This window comes from Mycetomoellerius zeteki, unplaced genomic scaffold (genome assembly GCF_001594055.1).
Source record: "Mycetomoellerius zeteki isolate Tzet28-1 unplaced genomic scaffold, Tzet1.0 scaffold95, whole genome shotgun sequence".
Taxonomy (NCBI): Eukaryota; Metazoa; Arthropoda; class Insecta; order Hymenoptera; family Formicidae; genus Mycetomoellerius; species Mycetomoellerius zeteki.
Window position 1 is genome coordinate 47,636 of NW_017257990.1, and position 24,444 is coordinate 72,079.

Here is a 24,444-nt window from a genome sequence, read left to right on the forward strand (position 1 = left end):
TATCTGAAATAAATCTATTTAAAATGCATATGTAGAAATATTATTCCAACATCTAACTTCGAACGTAATTGGCGCTTCTCTTATTTACTTGATTAATGAAAGGTTAACCGAATATTTGATTGCAATCATATAAATATTTCATCAAAGCATTTTGTCATTTATTAATTATTACTTATATTTGTTTTCAGATTTAGTATCATCCAGATTGATTATTATTTGATTATTATTACTATTTTTTTATTATTATTACATTCTTTCAATGTGTACCTACCTATATTAATATATGAATATTAATTAAGCATTCATTAGCGACGATTTGCTTACGCGATTTTCACATTATACACAATACAACTAGTATATATATATATGATATAATATATATATATATATATATCGACAGCTTGAACGAGAAATGTGCGCAACGGGTAACACTCGATGGTGAATGCGACGCAAAATACAATGCCGATATTCAGGTGATTGTATTTATATTAAATATGCATCGGCCAAAGACAATGCATGGATGAGACGCACACGTGGATCATTAGCAGTCGCGCGAATGGCGATAATAATCGGCGCACGTGCATAGGCGAGTCAATGCAATAATCAGACCGGGTCTTCCTTCCGCGTTAACGATGCTCGAGATCCGTGATTTCGTGTTTACTTCCGGTCACGTGCGTTGGATCGCGGAATTTGCCTTCTCCCCGGGCACGTGCGTAGCGAGTCCCTAGTGCACGCGTGTGCCATAGCTTTGCGTGTGTCTACAAGGAAACACACACGCTGACCATTATGCCGGCAGCTACGTGACAAGGTTTACGAGACATGGGTCTGTATACGTAGGTGTCGCGGGCGCTTGTGTGCGTTTGTGTACACCGGTTCGCTCTCCACAACGGGGAATATCGCTGTGCAATATTGAGTGAATCTAATGAGGGGTATGCCCCCGTGCCGGTATTAATACTGCTAATTCAATTAGTTGATAATCTGGAGTGCTCAAATGTGACCGGGACTATTAATAGGAATTGGTTAACATGTCGAAGCGAAGAGTATTAGACCCGCTGGATTACCGCTTAGATGAACCGATGTGGTCTACGAGTATTTTGTGGGTTACGAGGAGGGTGTAGGATAGGGAAAATGGAGTCTTAAGCCTTGTGTCCACGTGTTAGAAATTGCTCCGAGATCTCGGACGCGACAGGGAAAGAATTAACAAATCACATTTGAACAATCCGGTCAATTGACCAATAACAATTGAGAAGCAAACTTTCAAAATGCGTTTTTTTTTCAAAAATTTCATTTTTTTAGTTAGAAATGGTGTTTAGTGAAGAGATTCATATTATAAGCTATTCTGGGATGTTTAGAAAGCATTTTTGCACCGTCAATTTATATGCTGAAAAAATCTGGATATTCAAAGTGCATTATTATGTTCTTTAACTAGAGATAAACAAAATGCATTTGTTTAACATTTGTAACAATTGTTTAGCAATTTTGTTTAACATTTCACATCCTACTGATTGACATATTGTCATTTTCTGTAAAATGCGTAGTTTTTTTGTGACTTTTCTTTCCGTTTTCTGAACATTATAAATTTGAATAAAATACATTTTGAAAGTCTGCTCCTCAATGATCAATTTTCTTTCCGTTCGAGATCTCGGAGTGATTTTTAACATCATATACACAAGATTTTATATGACTTGTTGATCTAACTCTAAATTAGTTTTAAAATGATTAAAGCATAATTGACGATGATTTCGTAACGATGTGAATAAAGATTTTATTAATTTTATTTCAATGTATCAATTTTTCTTTGAGTATTATTATTGTGATAACGTTCAGTTTCAACGACTACATTTCCATTTCTAATGCCCGTTTCTACCAATGTGGATTAACTTTAATCTTGGTTCAACTTACTCTTCATCTTTTTCTAATTCCTAAGAAAAAGATGAAGAGTTTGTTGAACAGAGACAGAAACCACATTGGTAGAAACGGGTTTTAATGCAATATAAATTAATTTAAATCTCGGTTTAATTTACTCTTTATTTTTCTGTAATTTTTAGAACTAGAAAAAGATTAAAGCTATTCTATACATATACATTGATAAAAATGAACATAAGAGATTAATAAATATTATCAATTTTTTTGTTAAGTTGAAAAATAGTTTTTTCTCTTTTTTGCAAAACTTAACTTTTTGAGTTGTGTCACTTTTGAAGTAAGAACTTAAGAAGATGATATATGTATATATATTATCAAAGAAAAGATCCAGCAACTTATTTTATTTGAAATAATTTAAATCTTTGCGAAAATTGTAAAATATCTGAAAAGATAATTACAAATTTTATTAATACTTGACTTTATTATTTCAAGAAAAGTTTATAGAATTATAAATAGATAGATAAAATTCTATCGAAATATTGCATCGCATAATTACTTCCCCTTTAGATTCTTTGTAATAGAGTTCGCAGAATAGGTTATGATAAACGATATGAGTGAAGTGAAATGTAATATGTGAAATGTTGATTTTATGTTAAAATAAAATTCGTCGTGCTGAATTAATGCTCGTAATATCGAATCGTTCTATAATTGTATTACCTCTGTAATTGTATACTATTGTTATGAGGATCTCGATCCTACGAGGTATTTATTGCAACAGTATCATGTAATATGAATGTTCATTAGAGCTAATTTATCGTTATGTTGAATCATTTAGTTGCTAAATTGTCAGTAATGTAGACTATTTGGAATAGTGTACGCTGAAATATTTATAACGTGGCTACACACAATAGTTAGATTGGAAACCGATTGGAATTAAATCCATATTGCCTTGCGTAATAGTTACACATGTTGGATGAGTTGCATATATTGTATGATAATATTACCATCTCATTAAAAGTAATTACAAATGTTTTAAGCATACTTTGTATTTCAGATATGACAGGTAACACATTGCTGAATTAATCTGCCCGATCTTGGATAACCCAATAATTCTGTATGCGAATTGAATTCTCTCTCTCTCTCTCTCTCTCTCTCTCTCTCTCTCTCTCTCGGTACATTTCTATCCAGCTGTATTCGAATTAATCAAATCTTTTATTTTATGCCCATCGAATCGAGGAAGCGAGTCTGTGCCCGTCCGATTTTCTGTCCCTGATGAATATCATGACGTCGCGATGTCGCGGACAGCACACAAGATATTAATAATTTCATTTCCCGTCCAATCAACGAAGTCCATTGTTTTTTCTTTCTCAATATCGCGCTATTTGTCATCAGGTCCCGTGATAGAAACTAAGAAGGGAACTTACTGTAGCGAGACTACGTAGAGACGATAGCGGTGTTCAATCGATCGACCGGTCAGACACGTAATCAACTTCGAGGAAAACAAGAAAATGCGGCTATTCGATACCGAATAAATTGTTTTCTAGTTGTCCACGTGTAGATTGCTTTTGTCCCTCGTACGGAGGTGCGCCGTATTTTCTGATAAGAAGATTAACTGTCCTTTACATTCATTCCGGCCTCCATTAAATCGAATTCGTGGATATACGAAAAATCGAACATACATTTGTTTTCTTCCTGTTTTATTTAAGAGCTATATTTTCGGTTTCTTAAATTGGACGCTTCTACATAATCGAGAAAAAGTACAGTATTATTAATGTATACGAAATTTCTACTTGGAAGGAACAGTTTTGCTAGAATATCTAAAAATTTAGCCAAATACAAATCTAAAAATGATTTTGTTGGACTCGCAAAATAATTATATAGGACGCTAAAAATAATTTTTTATTTCAATTCATATAGAATTATATACAAGCACTTAAAACTCAGCTAGATCGTTAAAGGCATTGATCTCCTATTAGTTGTTTAGGTACTCACATGTATGGTCCTATAAGATTCTTAATTTAATAAAAATAATTTTGTTGGATTAACAAAATAATTATGTAGAACGCTCAAACATGATGAGCGTCTTTCTTAAGCGTCTTTTATAATTATTTTCATAAATATTTTGATGGTCCTACCAAATTATTTCAGATTTTCATTTAGCTAAATTTTTAGATGCTTCAGCAAAATTGTTCTCTTATCGTGAGTTGATGGAAATTATTACACACAGAATCATTTAAGCTAAAATCAAAGATTCGGCTTGATATAGTTTTAGGGCTTTTATTTCTGATGTGTGTGTTCACATGACAGTCTTAAAAGATACTGTATTTAATATTAAGTTAACTTAATAATTACTTTATTGAGATAAGTATATTATATAATTATACATATAATAAATTCTAAATTTAAATATATACAGATCTAAATAAAGTAATGCTGTAGTTCGTATTGTGAATAACGCTAATAGAGAGAAACAAGGCCAATATAAAAACAGTGTCTTTGTTTTAATTATAATGTTATGTATTTTTACAAATATATTCTGTGCGGAACGTTTCGACCTAACTAGGTCCTCATCAGCCGCAAAAATTGGATTTATACATATACACCACTAAATGATACAACTAATATTAATAGATTTGAAAACTGCCAGTATAATTACACACATCATGCAATTATTGCATTTGCACAACATATCTCAGGTTGCAGGCGTTTTTTTTCCTACAGATTCTTTGACTAGTTCGAAATTGAGTTTTCCCACATTAAACTTTCGCGGTTTAAACGTAGGCGGTCCAAAAACAGTACGATGTTTTTCGAAACTTTTTACACAAACACCAATAGCAACTTTTACGACGTCGAGTTTTAACTTTGACGTTTGCTAATGAACCTAAAAACGTCAAGGAAAAACTAACATGCATCGTGCAAGCGAAGTACCCGACGTGTAAGAAATCGGAGTAAACGGTAAAGGGCGCGGCACAAAAAAGGAAAAAGGAAATGGCAAGACGAGTTAGGGGGAGGGTGAAGGAAAAAGTACCTACATAGCTTGCCCTATGCGCATTGCGCGATCCTTCTTACTCGCTTTATTTCCCTTGCTGCGTGAAAGGGTGTTGTAGCTTAGGCGGGAAAACGAAACGCGCTTTCTCGCGAAAGCGTTTCGAATTTTCCCCATCGACGAAAACATGATCAAAGCTGTCTCCCAGCAAAGAGGCCTCTCGAGACCACCGCCCTTACCATTCGATATTCTCCCACGCTCTTTCCGCTCGCGCGATTCACGGTTCCCTTTCTGCTTCTCTCTGTCTCTGAAAGCTCGTCTCTTCTCGTCGCTTTCGATAATGAATTTCGAATATTCGTTTTCTCTCCTCTTCCCATTTACGATCATTCGAGAGACACACATTACGTAACAAACCGAGACTGCTATCGTTGTTCACCGAATAGTATCGAAGTGTCCGGCTCTCGCTAGGGAGCGCATTTTTCTCAAAAAGATTACATTTCAGGTTTGTTTTTTTATTTCTGTACTAGAATTTTTCTTTTCGCTTTCACCAAATTTCAAACGTGTGTGTGTGTGTGTGTGTGTGTGTGTGTGTGTGTGTGTGTGTGTGTACTGAATAAAAATGTACTAAATTTTACTAAATATTTGAGTAGTACTAACTGAATATTTATTTATTAAATGTAAACTGAATATTTATTAAATGTAAATATATTTATATTTAACACAAAAACCATGAATTTGTGATTTAACTATTATTTTTTATGTCGAGTATCTGAATATTTATTAAGTAAATGTTAAGTTAATACTAGCGAAAAAAATGTATTACATTTAGTAATTTTTTTCTTAGTGTACCGATTTCATTTAAGTACAGAAAGTGTCCACAGGTTCAACTATAAATACCAGATCTTCCATTGGACGCACCTGTCACTCTTCCCGGACGTTGCACCGTGTCCCCACAAAAGACAACAGGAACATTTCGCGGTGCTTGGTGCTAAAAAAATTTCAGGATCCTGGATGATACTAAACGATGGAAGTCATGTAACAGAGATAGGAACAATGACTGGAACTACAATCGATAAACTATGCTCGTTACCTCCACCACTATCTAGGTCAACCGTTTTATCCTTTTGCTCGCTGTATCGAGTTTATCGTGTTTATCGATGATTTCCCAGCGGCGATCAGGTGGATTTATAAATAACGGAAAATATCGCATGCTTTCGGTACCTCGGATCCTATACGTATTGTATCTCTTCTCTTCAGCTTATACGTTACTTTATAATGCTTTGTAGTATTCTTCTTGCATACGTTAATAATTTTATTTTAGACAAGTAAATTCTTTGAAACACATATTTTTTGGAACTGACGCTAAAATTTGTAATACACAGTTACTGATGCTGAGTTTGTAAGATCTATTTAATTTATGTTAATTAATCGGCACAAATTAATTTCAAGGAACCAAAATGACATAACTTGTATAAAAAAGAAGGAGTACAAAGTATATTTTGATAAGAAAATCCAAATTTTTACAAATGTAATATAAAGAAAATTGAGTTGTCTGACATTTTTATCAAATTCATAATTAAGTGGATTTAATAGATTTACCATCAGTTTCTAGATTAACCTTAGAATAACGTTATCGATACGTAAATTTTACGTATGTGTGAGTGATTATTGGGCGCTAAGCTATGTCTTCAGCGGTCCTCAGAGGATTCAATTTAAAAGAGGGTTCATGCTAAAAGCTAGAATAAGCGAGGATAAACTTTAAAAATTTAGTCCGTTTTACCTATATCAGTTTGAACTACTTGGTGGTCAATATTTTTAACAAAGAGTGTGATAAGTGGTTTCAATTTTTAAGCAGTTTTTTGTTATATATATATTTTTTATTAGTAAGTCTTGTATAAGGAGACATTGATCTACATATTTTATATTATTTTAAGATTGAATTTAATAAGGGGTTATTCTTTTTTTCTTTTTAAGCTAATAATTAAGTTTTTTGTATTTATAAAGGTCTAGGTTATAATAAATATTTTGTTATTAAAAGTGTAAAATGTATGAAAATTTTGTGCTACAATAATTAAAAATGGTCTATTTTCTTGTATATAAAATTAACATATTAATAGCAATATAGTATTATATCATTCAATGTCAATAGCATTGTAGAGTTAATTGTTCATAATTGAAACTGGTCAATTTTTCTCTTGCTTTTATAGACAAGAAAAAATATTCCAGTTTTTAAGAACTATTTTTTCCGTTGATTACATACTACACAGTTGGAAAAAATGTGTTGAATTTAACATAAATCCCATGTCCCAAACGGTTCACTCAAATTTTTGAGTTAATTTTACACAAGATGAATATGTGAGAAGGTAACACTAATATTATGTAAGAGAATAAATACAAAGAAAGATAACATCGACACAGTTTGTAAACATACCGTGGGAACATATTTTTTTTCAGAAAATTAACATTTATGATAGATATGTTAAATTTATGATATGTTAAATTAGTACATATTATATTTCATTCATTTGTCTTAGAATTTACGTTTTAAAACACATTATTTTTATGTTACTTGTTCATTTACTCATAAATTGTGTCACTTTGAAACTAAGAAACATTGAATATTAATTTCACAAAAAATCTTTAAATAACATAATCACATTATGTTAAATTAATACTTGAATATGTTAAAAAATTCAACACAAACTGTTAATACAAACGTGGACCGTTTCCAACACAAACACACAAATTTTTTTACTGTGTAATTACTAGTATTTTGTACATAAAAAGATGTTTTCACGCAATAGGGTGAATTATATATGCGCGACTTTTACGCATACATTTTTCTGTAAAAAAAAAACCGCTAAAAATATGCGGCAAATTTTTGCATGGAAAGAACGAGTTTGCTGATGCATTTAAAAATTTAGTTAGACACAGATCTGAAAATAATTTTGTTGTACCATCAAAATAATTATGTAGAATCTCATGATGAGTAAACTGTTAAAAGTTTTGACATTCCAGCAACTAACTTAAACGTCTTACATAATTATTTCAAGGACACAATTATTTTCAGATCTGTATCTAACTAAATTTTTAGATATACTTCAATAAAATCGTCTTTTTTGTGTATAAATACATGAAACTTCACGAATAAAACTAGAAACATATAAAAAAACGTGAGGCAAAATAAGACTTAAGCAATAAATGGATGGTAGTTCTTTACTGTGACTGATCGACTCGTTTAGTGCTTGTCTCATTGCCACTTTTTTATGTGCTTCAGGCTTTACTAGTTAAAAGTCGTTGCGGTTATGGCAATAGCCAGATGATCTGGAATGGTGTCACGTTGTACAAGTTGACTTCACCGTGTTTATCGGGTGATCTCCCAGTGGTGTTTTGATCCTGACACTAGGACTCCCGATGGACTGCGCAGAATTCCGGTCGCTCGCGTTCGTCGAAATACACATATAGTACATAGATACACGCGTGTATAACGGCGAATATATACGGTTCTCGTGGGACTGACCAGCGCGGGCGGATGTACACGATACGCGCAATAGTCCCATGCGAAGATGAACCTTGTGTTACATATGAAGTCGCGGTAATCGAACACGCGAGCGTCAGAGACAATTTTCTCTCGGCGAATCTTAGAGGGACAATTTCCCTTTCCTCCTAGAAATGATTTATAGTTGTGCTTGAAGTCTGGAATTTTCTTACATGCGACCTAAGATCAGCTGTATCAACGCCGCTTGATAGAGGCTCAGTTATGTAAATTTTAGCTCTTCCTACATCTTACAAGGAAACCTTGCAAAATATCAAATTTTCATTTTACTAAAATTTTTATACATATATATATACATATATATAGGTAAATACATATATAGATATATACACGGAGAGAATTTTTTTTAAAATTTATCCTGAAAATATGGTAGTGTGGTACAATACAATATTTTAAAGATTTTTACCATGCACTTTAGTAAAATTAGTCAAACTTATTTTATACTTTATTGTAGTTTTATTAATGAATGAGAGAGATTTACATTAAAATTCTTCGAAATACAATATTGTCCCACGAGACCATCATAAATAGATGAATTTAGAGAATTTTAGTTGGGATTAAAAACGGTTTTAAGTGATGAAATTATCCCTTATTGTAAAGCGGTTTTTAGGTTTTTTTTGTCATATTTAATCAATTATATATGAGATATCAAACAATGTTTTATACAAAAATTTTATAATGAAATTACTTTTATTTATCCACATCAAGAATATTAAAAAAAGAAATAGTTTTGAAAATAATAATTTTTTTATGACATTTTTCAAAGATCCTTTGTTAGTCGGGATCTAAAAAAGAAAGGATTAAAAATTGAGCTTATTCATACTTTATAATTAGTTACTAATAGTTTATAATACCTACAGCCTTAGCCAATAAATATCTATAAAACACTTTCACAAATTGACACAGAAGTCTGATATTTAATGAAAAATAAATTTAAAACATTTTATTGAAAAGTAATACCTATTTTTATAAAAATTTTAATATTTTGTTATAAATTCTTCTTTAGCTTTTATTAGCGCTTTTCTTAAGAAACAATAAATTGAGATGTGCTGTATGTGCTGTAAGTGATTATACTTATGGTTAAGGTTGTATTATAATTTTTTATTATAATTTTGTATCTTTATGATATAAAGTTGAACCGATATGATAATTTCGCTTGTTATATGTTTTTCTGGTAAACGCTCGAAGCGTTTTGTGATCGATCTGGTACTTTGCGCTATTTCGCACGTCATCTATGAAGGAAATGTGAGCGATCATGAAGAGGCTCTTCGAGATGAGTGTCGCCACTCATGAAGGAAAAATAACAAGCAAATTTGAGAGATGAGAGAAAGATATATGTATATAGATTTTTGTTCGTTGGGATTTTACGATGCTCGTAAACATAACGAAAAGTGACGGGTGGACATTTTTCTGCCGGTGATCCCGCGGGTATCGTGCACCGCGGATTGATCGCCTAATTCTGTTGAACGCCTGAATTCGATCTTGCTCGTTCTGGCGTGAATCGTGTCGGCCTGTCAGGCTCTCCGCAGGTTCCTCTGGGAACCTTTCTCAGGATAAGGACGCGTGCGGAGTTACGACCTGCCACCAAATGCTCGATACGAGGGAGTCCTTCATTCTCAAGGAGGAAAGAGAAGCTGTAATTGGAATAGTGGGATTTAGAATCGATTATCTCGTTGCGTTTATTATTTTCTGTGAAAAGGCAGGATCGTTTTCATTAATTCTTGAAACTAATTTTCAAATTTTTATTTTAAAAAGCGTACGATATCAAATAAACTTGTTGTCTTCTCCTTTATTAATGATAGAAATTTAAGAAAGATTTCGAGAATTTAAATTGTTTCATTTCAGAACATATACATATATCCACCAAAGGGAAGTTTAAGGGAAGTTTTTATTGCAGAGTTGATGTACGTTAAGATCTGTTTCCGACATCTTATCCTGGATTTTTAGGCATATATATCTCAGAATGAGATAATTTAAATTCGAAGTACTGCGGATTCCACGTGAATTTTAATGACGTTCTAAGAGGATCTGATAACTTCCAAGCATGAGTGATGGCGTGCCTTTTACGACAAGTTTCTTACTGAGTTTCTTCTCTAAGTGCGTGAGCTTTAGGTAAGGACGACGGAGGGTTGGATAACATGACGATCACATCATTCGCAAAAAGTGTATCAGCTGCGTGAGGGATTCCTTCTAATATGGTTCAAGAAGTCCGAAAAGAGGCGTAATCTGGGACAATCTAATTCCGCGGCAGAAGACGTGGGACTCTTAAATCCATTCAATTTTTGCTACGTTTCTCCTGAATGATTTGTTGTAGTCTCTTGAAAATTGATATGTATGATATAAAGCTCGCAAGAATATACGAGAATTGGCGACGAAAACTGCGAAGGGATTTTGTGGCATCTTTGGAATTACATTCAAATGCGGTTCCTCCTTTCGCATAAAGATGCTCATTTTATTACGGATCCAAGCGCACAGAATACAAATTGTTCTTCAAAAGGATCTTTCCTTCATCTGATTGAGAGAGAGAGAAGAAAAATATATGTCGATTTTATGATTGTGTAAAAAATATTGATCATGTTTTAATATTAACCCTAGCTATACACATTCTTTTTTCTACCTTTGATATACACACTCGAGTTCCTGGGAGTTTCCCCATCCATATTTGTTACCGTAACTTCCATAAAAATGGACATATTTCAATTAATTTTTTTTTCAATCGATGGAGAATTGATTAAGGAATAAGTCCATAATGTGTAAAAGTCGATAGAATTAATGAGCTTCGAGATAGGTATATAGGTTCAAAGAAAAAGAAAAGTTCAAAAGCACGAAAAAATCTTGATTTAACAAATTGCACTGGGAATCCCAGCGTGTATAGTAGCTAGGGTTAATAATTAATTGCTCTTTAAGTTTATATTACTCCTTTACCTCAAAAGTGACACGATTTAAAAAAAATAAGTTTTTTTATAAATTTAAAGCGGAAAAACTATATTTCAATTTGACAGAAAATTATTGACCAACTAAATAATATTAGCAAAAAGGAAACTTTGTATGTTCTTGTCAAGTCATCATCGAATTTCCATTTTTCAAGTTCACGTTCGTAAACATCTGCAAATTTTCCACAACATGCCTCCATTTATTTAATATTAAATATTTAATTCTTATAGATGGGGTTATATGTATGTAGCGCATAATACGATTAAAACAACCATTATTATTAATTGGAAATCACATTCCTTTAAATCAGTGGAGAAATTCAGCCTGTTAAATGAGGCATATATGAGATGAGGGTTAGGATTTTATTGAATTCGAGACTAAATCAACTGCATTTCGTATGAAGCCACGTGTCATTCCTACGGACGGAACACATGAGCCTCACTATGGGCGAGGAGAACTGAAACCTTTCTGGAATGGGAGTTTGACTGACTTACAGCTTGAGAAACAGTATATTAATGCTGCTGTCTTGCAGTGACTCAGCAAAATTACAATATATTTTTTATTATTCGTATGATCTCTATTGTCAATTAATATTATTTAAAGGACAATAAATATAATATGATTTGAAAGCATTTCTTTCATTTTTTCACTTTTATAAGGGTTTATCATGTTTATCATACGAATAATATAAAATATATTGTAATTTTGCTGAGTCACTGCAAGATAGTAACATTAATATATTACCTCTCAAGATGGCTGCAAGTCAATAGAAAATATGTTGCAATTTTACTGTGTCACGATAAGATAAGCAGCACTAACGTTGCCCACCAATATGATGATTGTGCTTTTACTTTTTTGGGCTAATGCTTCGTCCTTTGATTAAATCCGTAATTATTTCAGTTTTAGTTTAGAACTATGTTTCAAGCTGGACAAACAATTCAGCAGTTTGCTTGAACTATAAATTGTAAAATTTACACAAAAATATTATTAGGCAAGTCTGCTTTGACCGTACATACACACATATATATATATGGTATATATATATATATATATGGTCTTATTTGTTTATCCTATAGTAATAATTTATTAATGATACATTAACGTTAGGAATATATTGGACCAATATTTGGCCAATATTGTACACTGAGAAAAAGGTACTAAATTTTAAATACATGAATAGTACTAATTTAACATTGATTAAATATTTACTAAATGAAAAAATGATTAAATCAAATTACCCACGTAGAAATTGCCAACATTATTTAACTAGCCGAACATTGACCCAGTATCGATAGCCATTGTTGGCCTGCCATAGCTTGGCCTGTTTCCCAGCCAATACTGGCCCACGTAACAGCCAGGCTGTTAGCCAGAGTTCAGTCTGTCTGGCAGCCAGAGCTTGGTCTGTTTTCCAACCAATACTGGTTCGCATACGGCCCGTTTGTCATTCAATACTGGAACAAGATTGTCTGCCGACATTGGCGCAATGAAGCACGGCGTAGCGTTACACTCCTGTGTTAAATCTGTACTGGCCCAATCTTGGCTGCCAGTACTAGCGCGATAGCAAACGGTACTGACCCATTTAGTAAATTTTTCTTTCAATATACTAATAAATTGTGGTACTAAAATACAGCAGTGCTCAAAAATATTTTGTAGATATAAAAATTCCTGGTTTTCAAATGGAATTTTCAAATAAGGGAAACTCGTTTTAAGTTAAATATCGTATATTTTATTATTAATAAATCATTGTGTAATATTCGAAAGATCACTCATGTTGGCACACAACTCTAATTTAAATCGCTTACCATTTATCAATTGAAATGTTCCTTACAAATTACTTTTGAATGCTACTGTATTTGTGTTGACAGGGTAATGTTTAATTCGAAAATCACGTTTTTTTTAATTATGTCATTTTTGAAGTAAGGAACGATACATCTATACAAGAAATTTATATTAGCAGTTATCGTAAGAGAATAATTGTGCTGTAAGTGTAAGATAATTTTGTTAATGAGATGAATTATTAATTGTTTCCAGCAGTAACTTAATAAATTTACGTATTGTTACATGCGCAGATAAGAACATGATAGGTCGTATATCATTTTACGAATCGGCCAGTGTCTAAATCGAACCGAAGAAATTATTCTGAATTGTTGGAAACTTCCGCGCAACTTTGGCGCGATTGGTTTGAAAAATGACTGAAACTTGTTCGCGTAGGAGAGTGTAATAATAAAGAAGGACTATTACCATTGCGCTAGTCGCTGAAAAAGCGTCGTATCATTCAAATATGGGCTCGCATTAAATTCCCATCTCGCCGATGCCAGCCGCCCGTATATCTCTCCCGCATCGGAGAGAAAAAAAGACGTGCGACCGACGTCGGATTCGAGGCCATTACGTATAAAAAGTGGCACCTGGGTGCTTTTCATCGTGGCCATATGTCACTATATCGACCGCGATTGTAGTTTCGGCTCGTATGTTAATAAAAAGGCACGCAACCAGCAGCCATTGTGTTGGCCAGCCAGTTTTACCGTTTTACAATGCGCGATAACTTACGATCGATCCATCGCTCTACTGGAGAACGATGTGAAAAAATCTTGTTTCCACTTTTTCTCTGCCCGGAATGAATGATAAAGTCCGTCAGCATCGATGCCTTTCCTGTCCTGTATGAATCGTAAATTCGAATTATATTTGCGAACTTATATCAAGCGGTGTACCAGGGTGAAGTACAATTGCCGTAACTGCACTACATGGTAGGACGTGTGTAATGCTCGTGACGATCGATATACGTAAAATATGAAAAAAACTTGAATTCCGCACGTATATATATTTTTGAATAGAACGGGCGATAAACTCGTATCGATGCTTTTCTCATCTCTTCGAAATCGTAAATTCGAATTATTCGCCAAGTAATACGTACCATGTGCGACTGCGAAATAAAACCGAACGTAGGAATAGAATAGACAAGAGGAAACTTATCAGAATAGCCGATTTCATGTATATTTCTCTTAAGAAAACATTTACATGGATTCTACGGAAGGAAGAGATAAAAAATGCAATGAAGAGTTTTCGCTGAGTGTCTTTTACTGCCGAAAAATAAAACGTTGTTGTAATAAATTCGTAAACACATAATCGCGTACATGCACTCGTACGTCTATCGTCAATGATTACATCGAACAGAATAATCTAATAAAATAACCTAACATGCAGCGTAATAAAATCATAGACGTACAAATAGACTGCGCATTTCTGAAGTTGTCAATATTAGTTGAAAAAGAGTAAGATTACTTAAAGCATATCGCTCTCTTCCTCTGTTTAAAGTATTGAATCGAAGAGATATGCTGATAGAATTCCAGAAAGATGCTGATATTCAATTCTTTCTAACTGAGCACAGAAGCTAAGATCAAGGAATGCGCAGTCTATATCTCTTACATCTATGAATAAAACAGCACTTTGAAAGATCGATTTGCTGAAATATCTAAAAATTTAGCTACAAATCTGAAAATAATTTTGTTGGACTATTAGAATAATTATGTTAATAGGAAATTGAAGATGAACAATGCTGCAAAAGGTTTTGACATTTTAACCTTTTGAGCGTCCTACATACAATAATTATTTTGATAGTCTAATAAAATCATTTTTAGATTTATATCTATAAGCTAAATTTTTACTTCAGCAAAACCGTTCTCTCTTTCCATGTATTATTTGTAAAATTCATAGATAGTTTGGTATATATTTATTGATAAAAATATTATTGTTAACTTTTCATTAATTATTGTTAATAACATTTGTTTAATATGTGTATTTTATAAATTGAAATGGAATTTTAACAGCTTTAAAAGATGTTATATACAATAATATTATATTATATGAAGATTGTTCTACTTTGACGTTAATTGTAAGGCAAATCAAAGTAGGTATCTATCATTTAAAATTTTAATTAAATCATCTACTGTGAGTCTTAATTCATTTATAAAAAAAATTAATCAAACGAAGTAAAATTTTGTATTAAAAGACGGATATTTTAAAAGCTGAAAGGGAAAGGTCTAGCACTGAAAGAAAATATAGAGTTTTAGGGTGATTGTAGGATAATTTAATCAGTTTTAATTCGCCATGTTACAATCTTGGAATTCAGTCCCGCGAGGGTTAATCGACCTGCATACAAAACGCGAGCGATGCTGCGAGCAATTTGCCGTTTTTCTCGAGGCGCGCAGTTCGTTCTAATTTACAGAAACGCCCGCGACAATCAAAGTGCCGAGAGTGCTCCGGGCAAAGGAGAGAAATGTACTTTGCCCGCCGCTTTGTTGACGGTTCAACGGAGATTTGCTTTGGATCCGAGGACGGCGATCAATTTGGCGCGAAATTACGCTTTTCTAAGGAACACATTTTGCACATTGCACGACAATCTTTTACATTTCGCCGAGCCCGTTCAGCAAACTGTCCGTTGGTTTCTTTTTTCTTTCGCCGATTGTTCCGCGAATATTACTACGCTTCGCGTTGTTCTCGTAACATTTCCTTCTCGGCATTAATATTTTTCAGTTGCGAACATAATGAAGCAAGAAATTGCGTGCATTGACTATTCCATCGCGGTATATACATAGCGATAAAATGAAAAAGTTCAGTTTTAAAATTGCTCTGGAAATTTAGATATAAGAAAAAAATTAAGCTGCGAATAAAATTCTCTTGTTTATTTAACATTTCACATTGATTTTAGTGTCAAACAATTTTCTTTATTTAGAATGCGCTCGTATTGAAACATTTGATCTTGAGGATAAAAAAAATGCGAAGGGATGTGGCAATCGAATTTTCGCTAAGGTAAAATTGACTCTAAAAATGATCAAAGGATACTGCACGTTTTGGCTCACTAATCTCGTTATCTCGCGCATACTTTAATGAATGAGTACTATACCTACACTATACAGGCCACTCGCAATATTCGTTTAGCATATTATCTCGTAGCTTGCTCGCGCTTGTGGAGAATTTAAATTAAGAATTAAATTTAATCATAATACGCGAACATAAAGTTATCATGATATTATGAAAAATTTGTTAGAACTCTGTTATAATCATTAAACGCGCACATATGCTATGCAATAAATTCATCTTACATCAATTTCGATCTACTTGAACATATCATCAATAACGAAGTTCGAGTTCGGACAAATTTAAAAAAAATCGTTTTCTAATATTGCATAATACATATGAAAAATCATATATATATATATTTATTACATACAGACACATTTTTTCATATGTATTATGCAATATTAGAAAATGATGTTTTATATAAATGTATACCATATGTATACTATATCAAAACTACGAACAATTTTATTAGAATAAGGTTTACACAGCATTTTTTTGCACTAGCAATTAACGTGCTTCTAATAAACTAGAAAACTAGTAGCTAGAAAATATAACTTATGGAATTATATAATGACGAAATCTTATAATTATTAAATTCAAGAATATCCAAAGCTTTTTAACATGTTTGGAATCCGTTAAGGTGAGTTACTCATCAATTACAGTTGAATTTAATTCTTATAATTGATTTTTGAATTAGCGTCCACTTCAGAAATAGATTTGCCTTACATATAGAAATACTAATAAAAACAATAATAAAAAAACAAATGACACAAAAATAAATTTGCTTATATTTATTTTTGCACTTGATATTTATATTGATATCAATTATTAGTTTTATTATTGTCAGTTATAAGCCTTATCTTTTGATGGTACGATTTAGGAAACTTGACGAATTTTGTAAAAATATCGATTTAATCTTTACAATGGTTGCAAATATGTATATACAGTGAATGTAAAATACTCTACAATAAATCTTCTTTTATAAAAATACAAAAATTTATAATAAAATTGGATGATCGCGTTGTTATCAGCTACATAAATTGATTAAAAATTAATATCAGATGTACCTGATTTTTTAAAACGCCGCTAACATCCATAAAACAAGATATAGAGTATTATATTTTTGTCTATATTACTCATTTCTCATATACAATATTTTATATTATTGTTACTAAATATTGCCTATATTAAGTAATAATATAAAATATTGATAAAGTACGATTTAGGCGACCAGTACGCATTCGGCAACTCTCCCCTATTACTAACGAGTAACGTTAAAGCAAGTATAATATAATTATGAATATGGAACTTCTGATCACATACTTATTTTATTGTAATCATAATTACAGTATCAAACACTCTTCCCTCAGTGCACGCTAGTTGCTAGCAAAACGGCATTGTGTAAATCATTACCTAACGTAAAATAAATTTCAGTTAAATAAAAATTTCAGTTTGTAAAAACTAAAGATAATAGACAAATTCGAATTTATCAAAATAAAGAAAGACTTTTAAATTGTACCGTTTTTAATATCCGATAGCGATGTGAATTTTGCGAATAAACATCAATGAAACTTTCCGTAGATTTTTCCAGATCGTCGTCATCTCATCAGAAACGAGACTAGACAAAATCCTTTGAGATGATCTCGCATTTGTTGTACGAAACAACGAATACGCTAATCGTACGCGAGGAGTAGGTTTTAAAGCTTCGACTTTGTTGTTACGGCACCGGTGACAGGAAACGAGATTTTCTCTCGACATCACTTTCATTGCTATGTGTCTCCGTGCGCGGACACTATCGCTTTACGCGAAATCAGATTCCGCCGCGAAAGCAGCTTACCGGCAAGATCGGAGTGTATACGCGTGTACCTATCCAATCAATTCCACCGTGTGTACGTATAGGGTGTTTCGACTTTACAGGTAGGGATAGATTCGTCGACGAAACTAAAGCCGATCTTTTCCCGGTGAAAAATGTGAAGCGAAGTTTAATTACGATATTAGAGATGAGCTCTTTAATACTTAACATGTAAAGCTTAAGTCTTTCGGTGGAATGTGCTTCAAGTATAGTACATGCATAATTGAATAAATCCGAGAATAAACCCTTTTAATTTAATTTAGAGTTTGACTACCTTATAGATATAATCAAAGTTAAAAGATAAAATTTTTTCATACAGAATACAAATATGGAATTTAGTAAAACAGAACTTTTATGAAACAACTATTTCCAAGTGTTCTTTTTAATCCCAGATCTGTATCTGTTATATTTGTCTTTTTTTTTCACTTAAATTACAAAATTACTATTCTAACTTTTCAACATTAATAATATCTATTAAAACGTCAGCTCTTTGATTTCGTTTCAATAAAAAAAGTCAATCTTGCTGAGTTACATTTTCTATATATTACTGTAAAAACTTTTGTCCTTCTCATTTGATTTCATATTTAGTTTTTATGGAAAGGACGATTTTCCTGAAACATTTGAAAATTTAATCAGATATAAATCCAAAAATAATTTTATTGGATTATTAAAATAATTACGTATAGGAATGTAATATTGTCCATCAAGCATGATGGACAGTATTGCAAAAAGTTTTGACATTTTAGTAACCAGTTTAAGCGTCCTATATATTTATTTTGGACTTAACAAAATTATTTTTAGACAATATTAACAATAGAATAGAATATATGAATAAGTACATCATCTAAGTAAGAGAAGCGTCAATTATGATCAAAGTTAGACGTTGGAATAATACAACTATATATGCATTTCAAATAAATTTACCGAACTTGTAATACGATATAAGCTAATTTAATTCAAATCTAATTTAATTTGGGGGAATATTATTATTTCAGTTTGATTGTGATATAAGTGCGAAAGTAATCGGCAAATAGTCATATATGATAAATTTATTTAAAACGCATGTATAGATGTATTTTTCCAAATGCCTAACTTTGACACTTCTCTTACTTACAATTAGTTGATGTATTAATATTAAGCTGGTTTGTTCTATTCTTAATATTGTCTGAAAATAATTTTGTTGGGCCATTAAAATGATTATATAGATCTAATCTGGTTGCTAAAATATCAAAACTTTGAAATATTGTTCATCATGTTGGAGATTTCTAATTATTTTGATAATCCAACAAAGTTATTTTTAGATACTTTAAAAAATCGTTTTATTTGTGCCATATGTATATTTGATTTCGTCTTTAAGTAAGTATAACGAAGCAAAGCGGAAGTAACGGCTCCGTTCACTTTCAGCACTTTCGGCACGCGAAGATAAACTAGTACAGCTTCGTCTATATAAACTCTCGATCTAAAGAACACACGAAACAAATTTCCCGTGGCCAGGTGAACACGTACATGCCGTTCAATGCAATACATCGATACGGCGGACACGGCCTCGGAGAAGTTGACTAGTACAGGGAATGCGGAAAAGTACTTTACCGGTTCGCCGTTGATGGTCCAACGTAGATTGGCCTTAGGCACGGACGGCCAGGCAGTGCAGTTGGCAGTCACGTTTTCGCCGACGGCATAGTGCAAGGACAGGCCTGTGATTTCCGGTCCTCTCTCCGGAGGTGCTGCAAACGTAAATTTTCCGTGTGTGAGGACGTGGCGAAAGTTTTCCCATAAACCAGTTACTTTCCTCCGGTTAGACTCTATAAACTTTCGACTATTACCCAAAGTTCTTCGCGTTTGTACGTTCGTCTGTTTGTTCGTTTGTTCGTTCTATCTTCGTCGTGGAGATAGGTAGGACTAGAGATCCTCAACTAAGAGATTGGCCACTGTTCACCATATTCAGGACGGTGCTTAAGATAGAATGAGACAGATAATTATAGATAAGATACGCTGCTAGATATCAAAGGGACAATAGAGTAACCCAATTAATTGAATTAAATAATTTTGTTATTTTTCATTGGTATTAAAAATTTAAATGTAAATCAATTCATTTCTATGGTTGAATTGCTTAGTTTCAAAATAATAACGTTCATTTTAAAGTATGCACTTAGTAATAAACTAAATTTAGGTCAAATTTAATACATTTTCTTGAGTTAAATTGTTAACCGCATTGTTTTAGTTAAATCAATTGTACATTGAATAGGAGCAGTGTGGCGACCCATATGAAGTGTAACTAAAATTAGGTATAAGTTGACATTATAAATTTAACAGTAGAGGCTGTATTCAAAATTCGTTGCTAGTACTGCAAATCTATAATGCATGTAATAACGTAAACTATAGATAAATCATAGATTTTCAATGTGCGTGCGTGCGTGTGTGCGTGTGTGTATGTAGTGCGCGCTAGAAGTGAATTTTTTTTAACACAGTCGGAATAAGATATCACTCATTCTATTTTATACATCTATTTCATTCTATCTTGAGCACCGTCCTGAATATGACGAACCAAAAAGTTGTCTAAACGGTGGCTAATCTCTTACTTGAGTATTTCTAGATATAGAAGAATAGAAGAAACAAGAGAATCAGAGAGAACTCTCTCGTTTCGCGAGACACGAGTTTAGCATTTGAAATGAATTTTTCAAGCGTCTCAATGTTTTTCAGCACATACAAGACATTTTTGTAAGCGAAAAATAAGGACGGGAGTGTGTATATATAATATACATATATACTCGTTGATAATTTATAAATGATTGGAACAACCTTCACAAATAATAAATTTAACCTTTGAGCGATGGGCTGTGAGTTGCTAACGGCGAGATGGATGAGAGCCTTCTCTTATATATTAAGCAAAATAGAATTCCGACAAAATAAATCAAATTCAGATAGGTAATTCAGTGAGTTTGTACACATCGATGATGAATAGTGAATGATGGAGCGTTGAATTTTACTTCGACACGAGCCCGATTATATGTATGGACGATTTCGAGAGGTGTGCATTCCACTTATATTTTCCCCGGTGCTTTTTCCTCGGTCGATTCGAATTCCCGTTTACTTTGTTGGAACGATCCCGACGACACCCGGAATAAGTTTCGCGCGTATTCGCGACCGCACCACTCAGCACGAAGGGAATTAATTTTCAATTAAATCGGACGCGTGATTTTTCCTGATCGTAATTAAACGAGAAGGCGCATCAGCCCACGAAATATCGACTCGTGCTAAATGTAACACGCGAATGGCACAATGAACAATTGTAATTTTGGAAAAGATTATGGAAGCGGAAAAATAGAGGGTAATAATTGATACGAGCTTCTCTCATTCCGTATTCGCTTACGTGACAAATGAAATTAGGATGTGCAATGGCAGAGCCGATTGAAATGGTTACGCTTGTGATCGCCGGAGCGAAAAATTACTAAATTTTACTCGCGTTTGACATGGAGTACCGCGTGTGTTTACAACGGGACAATAGCCAAGAGCCATAATTCTCCGGGCAATTAATCACTCGGTGGACTAATAATTAAATCCAACGTGGTAACTGTTATGCTTTCGAAATACCATCGCGTAATTTATACACAAGTGTTTAATAGTTTATCAGCTGAATAATAGCAAATTCAATATAGATTTATGTGCTCTTGAAACAATATTTTTAATAGGAAAATTATTTACTTATTCTATTGTTTAAAATGTAGGAGAAATAGGGAATGATTTAATCTCTTTGGTGCTGTTACGGAAAATCCTACAATAAAATTATTTTTTTGAAATTTTTATTAAATTTTTTATAACGATTTTTTGGACGTTATACGGAAAAAATGGACCGTTGAAAAACTTGTGTTAAATTTAACACATTTCATGTATCTCAAACTACCGTCCGCTCAAATTTATATGCTAATTTAATATAAGAATATGAATGTTAGAAGGTATACAAATATTATTTTTAAAAATTAAACACAAAAAGGTAATACTGACACAATTTGTAAACAAACCGTGCACGGTTTCCATGGAAGCATTTTTTCAATAAAATTTACAATTATGATATGTTAAATTAATATATTTTATTCATTTATTTCTTATAGAATTTACGTTTTAAAGCTATTTATTCATTTATTCATAAATTGTGTTATTTTGACATTAAGAAATGTTGAATATTAATTTAACACAAACTATTTAAATAGCATAATCATGTTACGTTAAATTGATACTCAAATATATTAAAAATTTTAACACAAATTGTTAACAAAAACGTGAGTCTTCTGTTTCCAACACAAATACACAATGTTTTTTACTGTGTAGGACGCTCAAACTGGTTGCTAGAATGTCAAAATTTTTTACAGCATGGCTCATCATACTTGAGTTTCTTACATAATTATTTTAATGAGTCAATAAAATTATTTTTAGGTGTGTATCTAGCTAAAATTTTACGTGCTTCAGCAAAATTCTTTCCGTGATACTCTCAAGAATTTTCACTAACAACGACTTGCTTTCGTGAGATAATCCTAAATCTTCGTTTTTTCGTAGCGGATTATCGCACATGCGTCGATTCATAATCAATTATCGGATATCGTGGACCGTTGTTGATCGGGTGCGTGCTGGCGCGCTCGATGCCTCTAATAACGTTAATTGGCACGCCGGATTATGAGAGACATTCGCGTTCGGGCGGCGCGACCGAATGCTCAATTAAACATCCGCTCTGTTGTCCGAGTGCACGCGTTGCACCAGCACGTCGCGCTGCAGCTCCGCCTCGGATTTGGTCCATTAATGCTTTCCGTCCTCTCCTCTTTCACCCCGCCGAAATATCCGGGGCACAATTAAAACCTAAAATTTCGGGGTGTGCGTCACGCACGGGGATCTCCTCCGACCGGCGCGGCGCCGCTGTCGATTTCACACCGAAACGCGAACGAACGGAAAGCTGGAAAGGGCGTGAAAGGACGTCAGTTGCATGGTGGTAGTACAGGGAAATTTTCGAGCGATCGCGGAAAAGCGCGTTGGAAAATAGAGACGGTGTCAGATCGCGGACATATGCCGCCGAAAGTTCCGCCATTATAATTTCGACACGCATTAAGCTCGTAATAGAACCAATTATTTTGTCGAGATTGCCGGTTTCTTCCGTAGAATTTCACTCATGACGATGCTCAACAACAGCCGACTTCAATCCTGTTAGGGTAGAAATATAGACTCGGAAGAAATGGTTTTTTAAATAGCTATGTCGCTTGTACTTTGAAAGAATTGTTATAAAAATATATTAAGTCGTACAAGAAAGATTTGACAAATGAAGCAGTTTAAGTTTAAGCAGTTTAAGTTGATTATATTGGATGATCAAGCTGATTGCTAGAATGTCAAAATTTTTTGTAGCATTATTATCAATCTTGAGTGATTCCTAAATAATAATTTTAAAGGTCAATAATTATTTTCATTTTAAAGATATACTTCCAATTAGAGAGAGTATTCATTCTTTTTTATCAGGAGACACGATAGTGCCATGTTAAAAAACTAAATATAGTTATGCTAATATATGGTATTTATATAATATATGGTAGTTATATAATATATGGTATTTTCAAATAATTAGTGCCTTTCAGTTAACTAAAATTAAACGAATCTTACAGGCAATAAAAATTTCAACGTTAGCTCCGGAGATTTTAGGAAATTTAATATTTTTCTTCGGAAACATATAACTTGTAGATGTAATAGTTTCAACAAGAATTATTAATTGATTCCAAAAGTGATTTATAATAAACTATGTGAAAATTCTTAAAATAAAGATAAAAAGAGCAATAAAATAAAACTGATTAATTATATTATAAATTAGTTTATTTAATAAAAAGATCATTTTATTGTAATGCTCAAAAAAGATTACGCTTTCAGTTTAATGAAAATTAATTTGAAACATATTTTAAAATGTGTGTGTGTGTAATTCGCTTGATATAATTTTCTTTCGATTTAGTTCAGTGTGTCATTGCCCTCGCTGATTTCATGTTTGCGGCGAGTTAAATGTTTTTTGAAGTTTCGAACGTCGCGACAGTAGCCATGTCATCGATTTTCACAGTGAATAGGGAATAACGCACGTATTCGAGATCGCAAAGAGAGAAAAAGAAATTTGTCAGGATTGCGGAAAGTTAGATAACCTGACGCTCTGCCAGGATTCGAGTATTCGCCATGCTAGCATTCGGCCGCGCGGAAAGTATTCCGCTGCAATAACTCCGCCGACAGTGATTTAAACGCGTAATTACAGAGGGTTATTGCAGTTACGGCACGACGCTTTATACTTTCTTTTTTATTTTTTGCAGAGTTTAATATGCATAACAGCGAAATCTCATATATAATATAATATATAATATATATATATGTATATATATATACACA